This window comes from Thunnus thynnus, chromosome 6 (assembly GCF_963924715.1).
Source record: "Thunnus thynnus chromosome 6, fThuThy2.1, whole genome shotgun sequence".
NCBI lineage: Eukaryota > Metazoa > Chordata > Actinopteri > Scombriformes > Scombridae > Thunnus > Thunnus thynnus.
Window position 1 is genome coordinate 25,974,066 of NC_089522.1, and position 15,717 is coordinate 25,989,782.

A 15,717-nucleotide genomic window follows, 5' to 3' on the forward strand; every position below is an offset into this window, starting at 1 on the left:
TATTCCTCTACAAAGATCACTTGACAAAACCAGTGGTGGAAGTACATTTCCTCAAGTGCTACTTAAGCACAATTTTCAGGTATTTGTACTCAAGTGTTGCCATTTTATGCTGTTTTACTTAAGACAACTTTACTTTACAGATGCAGATTTTACATACAAAACAATGCACTTATAAAATATGATGGTTTATCATAAACTACCAAACAGAATAAAAATCAGCTACAATTTCCTGCATCTTCTGCAGCTACAATGGTAGTTGCAACCTTTATGACTCGTGACCCCTTAAAATGAAGCAATATCTAATTGGGACCCCCCCTGGTCATGTGTTGCGAGCATTGATTTTCCATCTGGATTTCTCTCATTTAATGGTTTTTAGAGGCCATAAGAAGTCAACCAATCTAGTATGTTATGTATCTGGAGGATTTTTAGAGGCGGAGGGAGTGAAAGTCTTCAGTATTTCACAAGAAAAAAGCAAAAATTAGAGAAATGCAAGAAAAATATGAACTACTTTCTGTAACAGATTTTTTTCTTTATACCGTTACTCATCCGGTGACTCCTAAGATTTATCCTGGGACCACCATAACACAATAATATTATACAATAGGGCTGCAACTAATGACTATCAATCTATCAACTAATCGGTTTGTCTATAAAATGTCAAAATAATTTCTTAGAGCTCACAGATCTCTAGAGCTCTCTGATCGACAAAATCCAAAAGAAATTCAGTTTACTGTCATGTATGACAGAAAAACTTCAAATGCTCACATTTGAGAAGCTGGAACCAGCAAATATTTGGCATTTTTGCTTAAAAAAATGACTAAAACAATTACTCAGTAAAAATAGCTGCAGACTAATTTTCTATCGATTGACTAATCATTTAATAATCTAATTGCTGCAGCTCTATTATACAATAATTTAACACCTACAGGGGTCATTTTCTGCCTAATGAGTACTTTCACTTTTGATATACACACATACATATTGCTGATAATAACAGTATTAGTATTATTAGGATTATTAGTATTATTATTATAACTAAACCCAAGTAGAGGACCTAAATACTTCCATCACTGGTTAAAAAACACACATACACAGATCTAACAGGACACAGGACTCGGATAGCTCTCCTCGCATCCCTTCAGCAGAGACACTATAGATCATCTCTCGGCAGCACCATCCGAGCGGTGCAGCTGTCGGACCTGTAGGCAGGGTCACGACTCCTCGCTCCTAATGAGGCAAAACTGCTGTAATTACGCTCACAATCCCCCACTGAGAGCTTCCCCTTCACCACGAGGAGGACAACTCCTGTCCTGGAGGGCCGCAGCGAGGGTTTGTCTGGCACTGAGCTACCCCACATTCAAAAATAATAAAAAAAAAAAAAACAACCCTTACTTAAATACACGAGCCTGATGACAGCATTTTCACACCCACCTACTTACTCTCTGACCTGCACCCTGCTAACCTCTGGATTAACTCAGTAGTACGGCAGCTTCTCTTGTCCAAACACGGCATCGCCTCCATCCCACTGATGAAATATTTCTACTTACAAAAGCCCTGAACATGTTCTAGTGTGCATAGTTTGCAGTGATGGAAGTATTCAGATGCTTTATTTAAAAGGGTACTCCATCAATTTTACACATGAAGATCATTTTGTTTTATGTGTAAAATCAACTGTTATTACTATTAGTACTATCATTAAATGTCTTCTGCGGCTCTGGAGGAGCATCACTTGAGTCGTTTTGCTTGAAGACTACAAATTTATAACAGAAACCCTGCAATCAAGTTTGAAAGACAGTGACACACACCAGTCAGGAAAGATTTAATGAAAGATACTGTTGTGTTGCATTATGGGAAATGTAGGATCCAGTGTTTTTGGCAAATTTGACCCACATTATGGACTAAAAATCGTAATATCTCCGCCTCTGCTGCTTTGATTCTGAACGTTCTTTGTTTAATCTGTCCCTTGCAAGTCGCTCAACTTCATGAATGTGTACTACTACATTGCTGATTTACTCCTTTAAAGGATATAGCTGGCGATTTTCTATATTTTTCTTATTGTGAGCAAATCTCATGTGCAGAGCCAAATCTAAAATGAACTTATCCTACTTACAAGAATTGCGTGTGGTGTATTCAAAGTCTGATATATCGTATTCGTCTGTGTCGTAGGCATCTGTTGGTGTCCAAAATTGATTAAAATCAGTCAGGCACACCGCTGCACCGGGTGACATGTTCCTTTAGCACAAAGAGTTTGTGCACGTGATCATATTTTCAGTCTCCACAGACCAGTTCTGTGTAAGACAAACTAATGTGCCCAAACCCTTCGTGCTGAAGGAACATGTCATGTAGTGCAACAGCTTCTGGACAACAACGGAAGTTTATGGCACAGAGAAATAAGTTATTTCAGGATTTGCAGACACACACACTATACTTGTAGGTAGGATGGGTTCATTTTTGGTTTGGCTCTGCACATGAGATTTGTTGCCAATAAGAAAAATATATATAATTTACACCTTTATCCTTTAAGCAGAGATAGTTATACAACAATGTAAAAATACTTACATTTACAAGTAAAATGTAAAGACATAAAAGTACAGACGCACTATCAGCAAAATGTACTTATTTATATATATATATGTATATATATATTATATTACTGAATAATTGCAGAGCTAGAGAAACAAATTTTTACTATTTTATATACTGTTAGGTAAACATGCTGATCTGCAAAGCTGTCAGATAAATGCAGTGTAGTAAAAAGTCAAATATTTTCTCCTAAAACGTAGCGGAGTAGATGTAACCATTATGCATAAAATGTAAATACTCAAAAGTGCAGCTACATTAAAACGGTGCTTTACAGCCACACTCGAAGTTTCCTCCTCGAGGGGTATTTACACTGCTAACAAAAAGGATGTTTTCAGATCTTGCTGTAAAGAGAGTCCTCGTGTAGTAATGTAAACAAACAAAATCTGTCTTTGAGGAGGTTTCAAAAACCTAAACAGAGCTGTAGGAGGGGGGGTGAGGGGGTGGGGGGGTGGAGGAGGGTGGACACAGAGGCAGAGCTCACAGTAAACAGAGACACAGTGTGACACACAGCAGCGAGTGTTAGACTGAAGTGTATGAGAGGCAGACACATTCAGGGGAGTGATGACGGTGAATCAGCTTCAGTTAGGTTAGACAAGTTGTCCCCTGCTCATCCTGGTGTTGATCTCCAAGCGTGATAAAGTCTGAGTGACAATTTAACTGACTACTGCCGCCTCATGGTGGAGCTGAAAACTGCACCTCCTTTGTGTCCCATCCTGAACCGGACCGTCCTACTCAAGACCACACATACTGTACATATACCTCCCTACATGCATGTTTCTATATGTTTTTATACATATATATGGTTGTATTTGTATTCTGGATAGAAATATTCTTAAATATAATGTTATAATATGCCTCCTTTTAAATTAAAGTTTCAGTTCACCCAAATCATATATGAAATATTTTCCCGCTAACCATCATAGTGATATCTAGTCATAAAAATAGTTTAATAGTTTTGGTTTTATATGCAAAATTTTTAAGTTATCAGCTGCTGAGATTATTGCTGCCACCCCAATACAATAAAAATAAAAATATTTATTATTATTATCATTTTGTGGTGCTTTTGAATTAAAAAAATACAATTTAAAGACTCAACAGTAACAGTTTGTTTCAAATTGTCATGAGACATCCACAAATATCAACAGATTTCAATTAGAAAAATATATAAATTACAATAGTTCCAATGAAAAATGTCCACACTGAGGTCCAGGGATTATCTCGTTAATAGGACATTCTTTCTGAAAGGAGATGTTTGCTTTTCAAATATAATTTTGACATGTTTTCCATTAAAATTGATTGTATTGGAAAGTATCTTCGTGGCTCGATACAACTACATATAAAAAATCACCGAGTTAAAATTTTACTCAGTTTGGGTCAATATACCAAAACACCACTGGGATACCTTCACCCAGTAGCAATCTGTTATGTTGACCCAGTATTACACACAACAAGCTTTAAGCTAAAAAACTGTCACAAATGTATTGTGTCTTGTACAAAATTATGTGCATATGACATTCAAAACATGACATGTAACATTTAAAAACAGTAGATTATAACAAGCTTTAGTTTGGGTACAGTAAAATAAAAATAACACTAAAGCTGCATCAGAACAACCCTCGTCTCAAGTGGCTTTCTGGGCAACATTAACCCAGTATTGTGTTGTTGCTCTATTGACTCAAACTGGGTAAACATGTAACCCAGTGATTTTCAGTGTGTGGGGTTAAATGATAAAATATGTTTTGTTCTTTTTTGTGTGATTTGAGTGAACTCATTCGTCCCTTTTATACACTGACGTTACATTTTAGGTGTGATGAGACGTAGCCGTATAAAGGAGAGAGGGGAGCATGCTGACTGCATATTTAGTGTCTATTATATCAACCCTCTCTTTGTCTGCTCAGTCAGTCAGCCACAACACGGACCAGCCAGAAGCTGGATTACCAGTCTGGCATGGCGAGGGGGCTGCAGTGTCGATGTGAACACACACTGACAGCCTTATGGGACCATGAGGCACGGACGCAGGGAGGCAGAGAGCTGTGGGTCAGGGCCCGGGGTGGCGACAGGCCATTGGGACAGCACAGCCAAGAGGCAGCCAGGAGACGACAGAATGGGCACAGTCACCATGGAAACACAAGCGGCCCAGGCAAATCATGGCAACTGGTAACTAAGTAACAGGAAACAACGGACCATGGAGGACGATGAGTCTGGTTAATCATGAGGAGAGGGGGGTTAGCAGAGAGAAAGGAGGGAGGGGACAATGACAGGGAGATAAGGGCCACAGACCTCTCTGCTCCAAAGTGTGAGCTCGTTCTCGCCCCACGTGCGCTGGATTGACACTGGATTACTGTCAGCAGGAGCTGGAGAGGGAGCCTCCACCCTTCTTTCACCATCATTTTCTTTGTAGATCCATGAGGGGGTGTAAATGAGCACAAGGAGAGGGGAAATGAGCTGGAGTGCAGCCATTAAACTGATCTTGTGTGTGTGTATGTGTGTGCGTGTGAGTGTGAGTGTGAGTGTGTGGGGCACAAGCATTGGTCTGCCCATACATGTGGTTTTCTGTGACATTATTGTGTGTCGTGTGTGTGTGGCCTCAGCCTCGATATGAAGAGGAAGCTACCCAGGAAGTAACGCCTTTGTGAGGTGTTGTAGGAGTTCATCCAGCAGTTCTCTAAACCACCTGCTCTTCAGAAAAATGTTTCCTGTGATGTATTCTGGTATTCTGGCCTTCTGAACATTTCTTAAGTGTTAGGCTACATGCATTTGAGTTTATAGGAACTGCTCTCCTAGCACATCACACCCCATGAAACCACATTATGTTGTTTTTTGCACTTCCTCTTCTCTACGAATTTAACAAACAAGATATAACATGTTGGTTATTGAGCTTTAGAGGTGCTGGCAGACAGATTTTGTTACTACAGGAGTCGGACTTTGCACCTTAGGACTGCAACAACTAGCCGATTAATGGATTAGTCCGTCGACAGAAAATTAATCTGCAACTATTCTGATAATCAATTCATCGATTTGAGTCATTTTGTAAGAATTAATGCCAAAATGATCTAATTCAAGCTTCTCAAAGGTGAATATTTTCTGGTTCCTTCAGTAAACTGAATATCTTTTGGGTTATGGACTGTTGTTGGACAAAACAAGACATCTGAGGACATCATCTTGGGCTTGGAACCATTTTCTGACATTTTACAGACAAAACGACTGATCAAATATATCATCAAATTAAACACTATTGAAACTAATCCTTAGTTGCAGCCCAATTATGACAAAGCCAGGCTAACTACCTCCTGGTTTCCTTACTTGGATAAGCTAAGCTAACTGTCTCCTGGCTCCAGCTTCACATTTAACAGATAAACATTAGTGTGGTTTCAATTTTCTCATCTAACTTTTGGAAAGAAAGCGAATAAGTATATTCCCCAAAATGTCAAACTATTCCTTTAAAGGCAAATCATTTTCTCAGATCAGATTCTTACCACAGGATCCTTCATGAGGAAAAGATTTTCTGTCAAAGTAAAAACAGTTTTGGTTGTAACACATTTACATTCTTCTTTTTTTTTGCCTCTGTGCTCGTCTCAAGGTTTCACTGGACTCACTAAAAGATTAAATTAAAGAATTAAGAGATGATGTCATTTACTTCAAGTCAGGATTTATCAACATTTGAATCTGAATCAGATGACAGTCTGGTGACAGTTTTTGAGTGAAAAAAAAAAAAAATCTGTTGATGTTTTTTTTTTTTTAAACTTAAGATGTTGCTTATTTAGTCACCGCAAGCTGTAGATGTACTGTTCATGTTTTCAGAACTGCTTTTTTAATAGTTTAGGTTAGGATCTTTTTACTTGAAAAGTGCTTTGTATTATTATTATTATTTATTCTTAATGTGATATGGACAATTCATGTCATAATTAAGAACAATTCATTAAGTCAGTAAATAGAAAAAGCTAAATAATTGTCCTTTCACCATGTGTTTTTGATTCAACTGAGGCACAGTTAATGCATGAATTTGAGGGAAATACATACAGGAAGGTGTATTGTATTTCAATTATTATTATTATTTCTAAATCAGACATTTCAGATCTTCCATAAGAGGAAGAGGTAAATATGGGAAGTGGAGAGTTTGTGGTCTGTACAAAGTGTTCAGAACAGACAAGAAGTCAGACACGAGGACAAGAGGATCTTAAAAGGTCTAATCTGCAGATTAACATCTGGTCGTCCGCTGAGATGACGCCTGGATGTTGGTGTCACATTTGTCCTTGACATGTTTTTACTTTTCTAAGAATGTTTAAGAGTAACTAGTATTTGCGGTTGAAAGTTTCAAATCAGTTGCACCTCTGACGACATCAAGCGCCACTGATGGGGGAGTTTGTCATGGTTGTTGCACCTGTAACCACACGTTAATGTGATGGTGTATTGACACGCTCTGAAGTACACGTCACACATCACTGCAGAAAGGTGAAACCACTAGAGGGTAGTGAAACAAGACTCTCAGCCGGTGTTAAAGTATATCTATAGAGTTTTTCAAGTGTGTCTCAAACTTTCAATAACACTTTTTTTCAGCCACTTGGGGTCAGCAGAAACAAGCTGTGAACACATCATTGAAAAATTATCATAAGTCGATATGGAAAACTTTCGCAAACAATTACCTATTTACACATTTAGCAGATATGGAGTAACATTATCATTCATTTGGACTCATGTTTCTGTCGACCTGATGAATGCAAGTCCAATATTCACTCTCCTTTAGATCTCTTTTTGGTCTCTATCAACTCCAAAGGGAAATATGTGTCTCTTTAGCTACTAAATGCTCCACTATTGTCACAACTTCTATCTGTCTGTTGTTCAGTACTGGGCAGATACTCTACGGGGGGGTTTTGGAGCCTTTTTACTGGAAACAGCTAACTGTTGCAGCAGAAAACAATACTATGAGATTGATGAAATGAGTCAAAACAGTAAATTTTCAGGCCATAAAAACAAAATAATGAGCTGACAGTGACTGTAAGGCTTTGTGGAGAAGGGAGGAGAGAATTTCCACATACAAGTAGCCATGTGATCCACTGTAAATATAAAAATATCGATTAAAGCCACTTTAAAGTCACGAGCTTGGCGAGCTTGGGCAGGGATGTGACCAGATCTTGATTAGATCACTCAAGTTGTCGTGGCTTAGCAAGTATTGAGTCTCAGGAGATCCACTAGCTACTAAAACCTAAACATTTAAATTGTTTTTACTAAGAGCCATCTAGTGGCTGTTTTATAGTATTGTATGTAGTTTAGTAATTGTAATTCCCGTGAAACGTAGAGGTCAGGCAGGAAGTTCTTTCTCTGTGGTCCTAAAAATAGTGGTCCGGGGAAGATAATCGTCGGCCATCCTTCTGTTTGCAGACCTTTGAGTGGCATTATCTTAACGTTTTTGATTAATCACTTTCGATAATTTGTTCCAATTTGCTAATATTGTGTTAACATGTGACTACACATGATATTAGCTTGAACTGTTGACCAGTCGACCAGGAGACTACAGCCCTACTTATGAGAGATTAAGATTAACACATGTGACAAAATGACAAATATTTCGAGAACACATTGTTTTATAAATTATTTGGTTAACAGATTCCTCTCAGATTCCTATTGCACAACTGTCTTAGAGAAGTTGCGTGTCTGTCGGCCCAACCCTCTTGAACACTCCTCCTGTGGTCTAAGAGCTTCGAGGGGCCCAGAGGAAGCCTACACAAAGGCAGATTGTATGTGTGACCTCGGTGGCCTAACCACTGTTCATAACTAAACTTTATCTTTGACACAACATCTGCTGATTAAACTGGCAGGTATGAACAAGTTAAGTGGCAGCGAATTTCTGCCAGTCAAGTAATAAACAAGTACAAGTTATCAGAAAGCCATCTGCTATCGTTTGCAAACCACAAACATGACTTTAACCGAATCTGTGTATTCATAAATAGCATAAAGCTAATGCACCTGATCAACCACTCCCTCTCACATGTGTGCGATCTGTCAGTGCCACCTGTGTTTGTGCCGTTGATCGTGCCAACACTACCCGGCTTCGACAGCAGTAATGGGCTCACCGCAGAGAGACACAAACACTCCCTGCTGCCCAAACCCTCCACAGCTCTTACTCTGCTCTCCTGATTGGCTGTGACATGCTTATAGTGGCCCCCCACAGCTGCACTGACATCCACTTTGTCATGGCTGTGTGACACATCTGATTGCACCTGTCAGGCCCTGTCCTCTAAGCCTTTTCCCCCAAATGCTCCCGTTGACCTTTGTCTCTGTTTTCTTCCCCTTTTCAGACTTTTCTTCCCTCTTTTCAAACCACCTGTTGTACTCTGCTCGCACCACATGACACTCACACGAGTGGTTTAGTTAGATCTTTTTAGCTACAGAGCCTCACATAAAAATTGTTTATTGCATGTCATAGTTCATGCTTTCTGCCAACATTGTTAATTTACTCACAAAACAACAGGAGGAGCAATAAGGCACTGGTTTTCAGAGAACAAATCTTCACAGTATGGCTGCTCCTGCTTTCTTTTTTCCTTCCTCTGAAACACAAATCTAACTCTTGAATCATCTTTCTCATTGTACAATTTAAAAGATAAAGCTGGCTTTAATCCAATTTTTTTCTTAAAGTCAACAAATCCCATTAAAACTACCAAATCCAACAGTGTTTTACTTTGTCTCTCTATACTCACCGACTACCATGTTAATGCCACACAGCAACAAGCCAATTAGTTCCTATTGAACGCATTTTTAAAGCGACTATGATCATTTTCCTTGTATTAAGAATGAATCATATGTGGGAATTAGAAATGAACGCAGTAATTACAGACCAAGAGTGAGAACAGTCATGTAGAGAGGGACACAAGGTAACCAACAGTCCCACTTGGAGGGAGTTTAAATGGAAAATTAAAATTGCCGGGTCATTGCTGAAGGGGCTGCGGCCTGCTGGGAGACCATACACATATATTCTGGGACTGTCCAAAACTGTCAGGTTACTGGTATGACATACAAAATGAGATTAAAAAATGTTTAAAAATAGAGGTGCCATTAGAACCATCTTACTTTCTTGTAGGAATATTGCCAGAAAATTTAGAAAACAATAATCAGACATCATTAATGAGAATTCTTCATGTAGTGGCCAAAAAAATGATTACGGTCTCATGGCTGAAACCTCACAGTGACACAATGGAGAGAGAAGATAAAGGACGTCTATTATATGGAAAACATAACAGCGAGGTTACAACTAAAGACAGAGGTGTTCTTGACGAAATGGTCACCTATTATTTCTTTTCTTTCCCGCTGAGGAGAATGATGTAGTTTTACTTTTTTTTTTTTTTTTGGTGTATATATACGTATGTATGTATTTGTAACTTTTGTTTTGTTTTGTTTTGTTTTTTAAAATTAGTTTATTTATTTAATTTATTTATTCACTTTTTTTTATTTACCCTTTTTTTTTTTTTTAATTATTATTATTCATTTTATTTACTTATGCACTAATAATGGCTCCCATGCACTGATAATGGCTGTATGGATGATGGACACATGGACACATGATGGAAGGTCAAAAATCATGAACGGACCCTTAACATTGCTTCACTTACACCTGTATTAATGTAAATATTTGAAAAGCTGATTGTACTGTATGACTGCACTTGAGAAAAGGAAGTAAAATAAGTTCCAAAAAAAAAAGAAGAATGAATCATATGACTACTTGTGTGAAAGCTGTTGCTCATAGTGACAAACGAACCGAGAATAACCACAAGGACTCTGTCGCTACCCTCAGCTCATTCAGCTCATTTTTTTATTTCCGCTTCTCAGTACAACTCCACATGCTCCATATTTGCTGAATGTATAAATAGGCAACTGTTTTCTAAGACCACCATGTCAACATATAAGGTGATATGTAAAAAAAACCCAGAAATGTTGTGTTCACAGCTTGTTTCTGCTGCCCCCAATTAGCCCAAAAAATATGATTTCAACAGCTTGTTTCATTCTAATAAAGACTAAATAATTTCCAGGCTGGCTTCTGTAGTTTGTATCAAGCACACTCAAACAGGAGTATAAAACATAATAAAGACGATTTAGGTAGGCTGGTTTGAGCAGCAGGACAGTGTATGTGGGATTGAGTCAAAACAGACATGTCAGTACATCAGTGTAGCTCATTGATGGAAATCTATAGCACAGAGGAATAAGATACATGTATAACAGGTTTTGGCTACTCAGAAAATATTTATTAGTAGGCCAGTTTATTGCTGGTTTTGGTCTTTTTATGGGATTTGTTGACAGTAAGAAAAACAAGCTTCTGTTATGCTGGTAGACTGTTCAGTTAAGCCACAGGTTCAGTGTCTCTAACAGCGGTGCATTTTTCAAAATGATGCTCATTCATAAGTGTCAGCCTCTGTCCTCTAACCTTTGGACCTTTGTCTCTGTTTACTTCCCCTTTTCACGCTTTTTTTCCCTGTTCTCAGACCACTTCTTATTCTTCCGTCTCTGTCGACACCATGTTACTCGTGAAAGAAAAAAGACTTTTCTTAGCTTAACTTCTTAGCTCCAGGGCCTTGATATACATGATTAATGTTGCAACACTTGTTGATTGCATGATGTAGAATACTGCTTTTTCAGTTTTCTATCCAATTTTAATTATTATTATTTATATATGTATATATATCATTATCATTATTACACTCCGAGGGCCAAAATAAAAGAGTGAATGAATCATAACTGCTCACAATCATAAAAGATCAAATGGCATACAGAAACGGAAGTGCTGTAATGTTTTAAGTTTGAGGTTATATGTTCTCCACCCAGAGTTAATCATTTACATAAATGGTTAAACTATTTCTGTCTTATAGAGTAATCTGAACGTCAAGCCACAAGAGCTTACAATCCTAGACTAACAGCAGACTCCTTATTATTCAGAGGGGAATGATTTTATCCATGATGGGATCACCTGAATATTTGCTACAGAGGAAAAACTTACATTAGGACAGGCTAACAAATGTGATTCCCAATGCATACACTCTTACCATTTATCCCACTTGAACAAGTGATTTCCTGACATGTTAGACTTTGTCATTCAGGCTTTTGACCTGTGAAATTTATGGTGGGTTTCTTCTCCTTTTGTAAGCACAGTTACAATTGAGACCCATAAAATCCTTTTGCCTGACCTCTTGACCCAACGCTTGATGAAGATGTGAAGAAAACTCTAACATATAAAATCTCTTCTAGATGTTATAACTCTTTATACAGGCATATTCACACATTCTCAACCACCAACCCCTCTCTGAACATCAGCCACATGAAGAAAAGTGAAATCAAACGCCTTGCTTTCTCTCTTCCCACTGTGATGACCCTGCCCTTTGGGAGGATGGGCTGGTGGAGAGGTGGTCAGACACACAAAGCCTACCCTGACCCCTGCGACCCCGCTGCAGGCTACCACTAGAGTGTTTCTACACTCACCACAGATAGTGTCACAAAGGCCTGTAGTTATCTTCATAATGACATCATAAAACGACATTCAGGGACAATTTGTTGTTTTCGGTATTAAAGCAATATTTTACACTGTAAGAGCATTTTCACATCAAGGGTTGTACTCCTCAATATCAGTCCATAAATACTGTGCCATGAATGTCAGCTCCCCTGAGGACTTGCAGCCTTTTTGTGGTCCCGTCTCTAAACGTTCACTTACATTTATTCCAAGACTGAGCTTGAACATAAATTCAGACACACACATTAACCCCTGGACTTCCTTAATGACTCTCTGTACCATTAAACATAACATAAAAATGCTCTAGAAATCATTTCACGTCATGCAAACCAAGTTTCAAGGCATAAAATGTTACTTGTACTTGATAGTCATACAAAAACATTGTGTTTTACTTTAATTTTATAACAGGCTACCATGCAAGGTACTGGCCTAACCGTTGGGAGCAATTTAGACAGAGGGAGCCAGGGATCAACCTGCCAACTTTGTGATGAAACCAGCACTCCTCTAACATTCCTCTTCCTTCTCAAAACCTGGCGCCTACATTACCCACAATGCAACCCTGCCATTGACCGTCCAGTCAAAGATTCAGGTATGTTTTTCTAGCTATTAGCTAATGTAGCCTTGCATTGTATTGTATTGTATTGTATTTATTGGGACAATGTAGTTTTAAACATAAATGTTAACATTTGATGTACTGCACCAGAGTTAGCTTAAACTAATTTTCATCTGCAGTCCCTTACGATTAAAACATATAACAGCACAATAACAAACAGAAGAGCTGCTAGCTTCAAGCAGAGTTGAGGAGCAGGCTATGGAGGTCTGATAACTTCACTCCTTTCTAACGCCACACACCCAGATTTTTCTCATTTTCAAACTTGTAGTCTTCAGTCCCAAACAACACTGCCTCAAGCAATGGCGCCTTAATGCAAGGCGACAGGGGCTTAAGCCCTAGGCCACCAGGGACCTCAGAAGACATGAGCAAGCTACCTGTGATGTGGGGGGAGACGTGATGAGGAGTGAATCCTCTCACTGTGCTTCAACACTCATTTGTAAAAATGTGATTCACTTCATTACGTTGTGTTTGAACATGGTGGTACAGCCCCAAGCAGCAAAAAAGTTTTCATCCTGTTTGATGGTTAGTTTCATTTACTTGTCAAAGTAAAGACATCAAAAAGGACAACAAAAATATCACATGGACAAGGACTTTGTGGCAAAAGTGACTCAATGTCGGGAGTTTGTGAGCAATGAGGTGAACACATCGATTGTTGAACTACTTTAACTCTTGAGGCGAAAAAACCTCCGTAGCCCCAGGGCCTATAGTAATGTTAAGGTGCCCCTGGCCTCAAGTGATGTCACTTGAGTCAATTTATCAGATTGCACAAAAGCCACAAAAGGTTTTATATTACTTTTTCACACACGTAGAAAAAGACCCCTATCAGAAAGAACAGCAATATTGTCATTAACTAGCAGATTTACAGCTCACCATTTTACAGTAAACTGTTACAAAAAGTTTAATTCCTGATATACAGTAAAATACTGAGATGGGGAAAGCTTGGTCATTTTGTTTAGTAAAATGTATAGGATGTAATCATTTGCGCATTATGCTGTTATTTTACCCAGAAACACACCTTTGAGATTTTCACTGGAAACGATTGTGAAACTGTGAAAGCAATATAAGAATAGCCGAATGGTTACAGCTCGTGGTTACCACACAACCACAACCAGAGGTGCCTCGGCAATGGAGCAAGTCGAGCAAATGCATCCCCATTATTCAATTAGGGGGAGAAAAGTTATGGTTTTGCTACCGAACTTCTTATCTTTTAAAAAATAAACGTATTATCATACAGTTCCCGCAATCCGGTGATTATATTTAGGCAGCCTATATCAATGATCATTTTTCTGTTTTTTGCAACTGACAAAAACAAGTAATAAAAAAATCTGACATTTTCGGACCACCCTTTGAGTTGGTTCAGTCCAACTTGTCATGAGAGAGAGACATAAAGACAGAGCAGAGCTTTTCCTGACAGTGTTAACAGTCAAATGTTCAGCAGTGGAAAGTAACTTGTTTAGATTAAATATGATGACAAATCACTTCATGCTCTGCGCTGTGCTTTCATTATTATAATTATTCTCTCATTTTCTCATACAAGTTTACTCAAAGGGGAAGTAAGGTTTTCATAGCATTCTCAATATAACTAATCTAGACTAGTGCAGGTGGCTGTTTCTTGACTTAATCCAAGAAGTTATGTGGTGTAGAGATGCAGGAAATGAGTTTTAAATTACAATTTGCTCCCCCATTTTAATATATGACCAGGTGCCTATGACCACAACGTCCCCGGTTTGACTCTGGGCTGGGACCTTTGTTGCATTTCATGCCCCTCTGCCTCCCCTTGTTTCCTGTCTGATTTTCCACTATCAGCTGTCCAATAAAGGGTGAAAGAAAATCCACAAAACATATCTTTAAAAAAAAGAGTAGGACAAAAGATATAGCACAAATTAATAAGTAAAGTAACACAGAAACTATTTCCGCCATCAGAATTCTCATACCTGTTGTTCTGGAGGGTGGTTACTTCAATTTAGAGAGCTTGTTTGAGAGAAAGGAAAATCTCATGCCAGGAAGAAACAAAGTATCATCGAGATCAGCATTAAGTCCCCATAGGATGTACAACACAGTAATGAATCTAGTAAACATAAAAACTCCACGTAAAGAGTCAACAACAACAGTTAGCACAACAGTAAATTACACTTACTTAGAAAGTTGTATTAGCCCTAGTCTCGCGAGACCCCCGCGAACCCCTTTCTAAATGCACGTTAGGCCAATTTTTTTCCATAGGATGTTAAAGTCATGAATCGCCCTGCTCTGCCTCTGATTGGCTAGTACTCGTTACCTGCGTTGGTTGGGTTGGCTACGTTTAGGCATGAGGACTAAGATTGGTTAGGATCAGGGTAAGAATATCAGGGTAAACCAATCAGAGCAAGAGTAAGGCGAGTCACGACTTCGCCATCCTAGGACAAAAAAAAAATTGCGCACGGTAGATGCTTGAGCGGTGGCGAGAACGGCCGCTAACAAACCTACGCCCCCTACATTTCATCAAGGATACACCTTACCGGAAATTATGCTCTCCCTCGATTCTCCTTCGTAGCGAACTGCTTGTCGCCGCCATTGTTAATACCAGGGTAACAATAACCCAATATACAGGCCAAGATTTAATTGATGGAAACGTTTGTTTTGTTCCTGTTGCAGTTTACTTGACACAAGATTAGTCACTTTCAATTTTTAGCGTGAACGTTACTCACATTTTCCTGGGTCTTACATGTAGTACAGCAGGTGCTGTAATGGCTTCACTTGTGCCCTTACAATTTCACAAAATGGCCAAAGTATAGGCGCCATATTAGCTAAGCTTTTATCAACTTTTTCTTTCACCAATTTGACAATGCTACACATCACATCAAACCGCTAAAGTTTCAATATGCGATAAAGTTTTCTTTTGATCGACAGCCCTGTTGGGTCGCCATTACACGGTTACAACAGGCCTCGCAACCAAACGGCCAGCCGTTGAACCGAAACAACCGCCATTACTGCGGGTTATGTAAGCTGCATTTCATTGTAATTACAGCACAAAGACACGGGGTGTTCACGACTT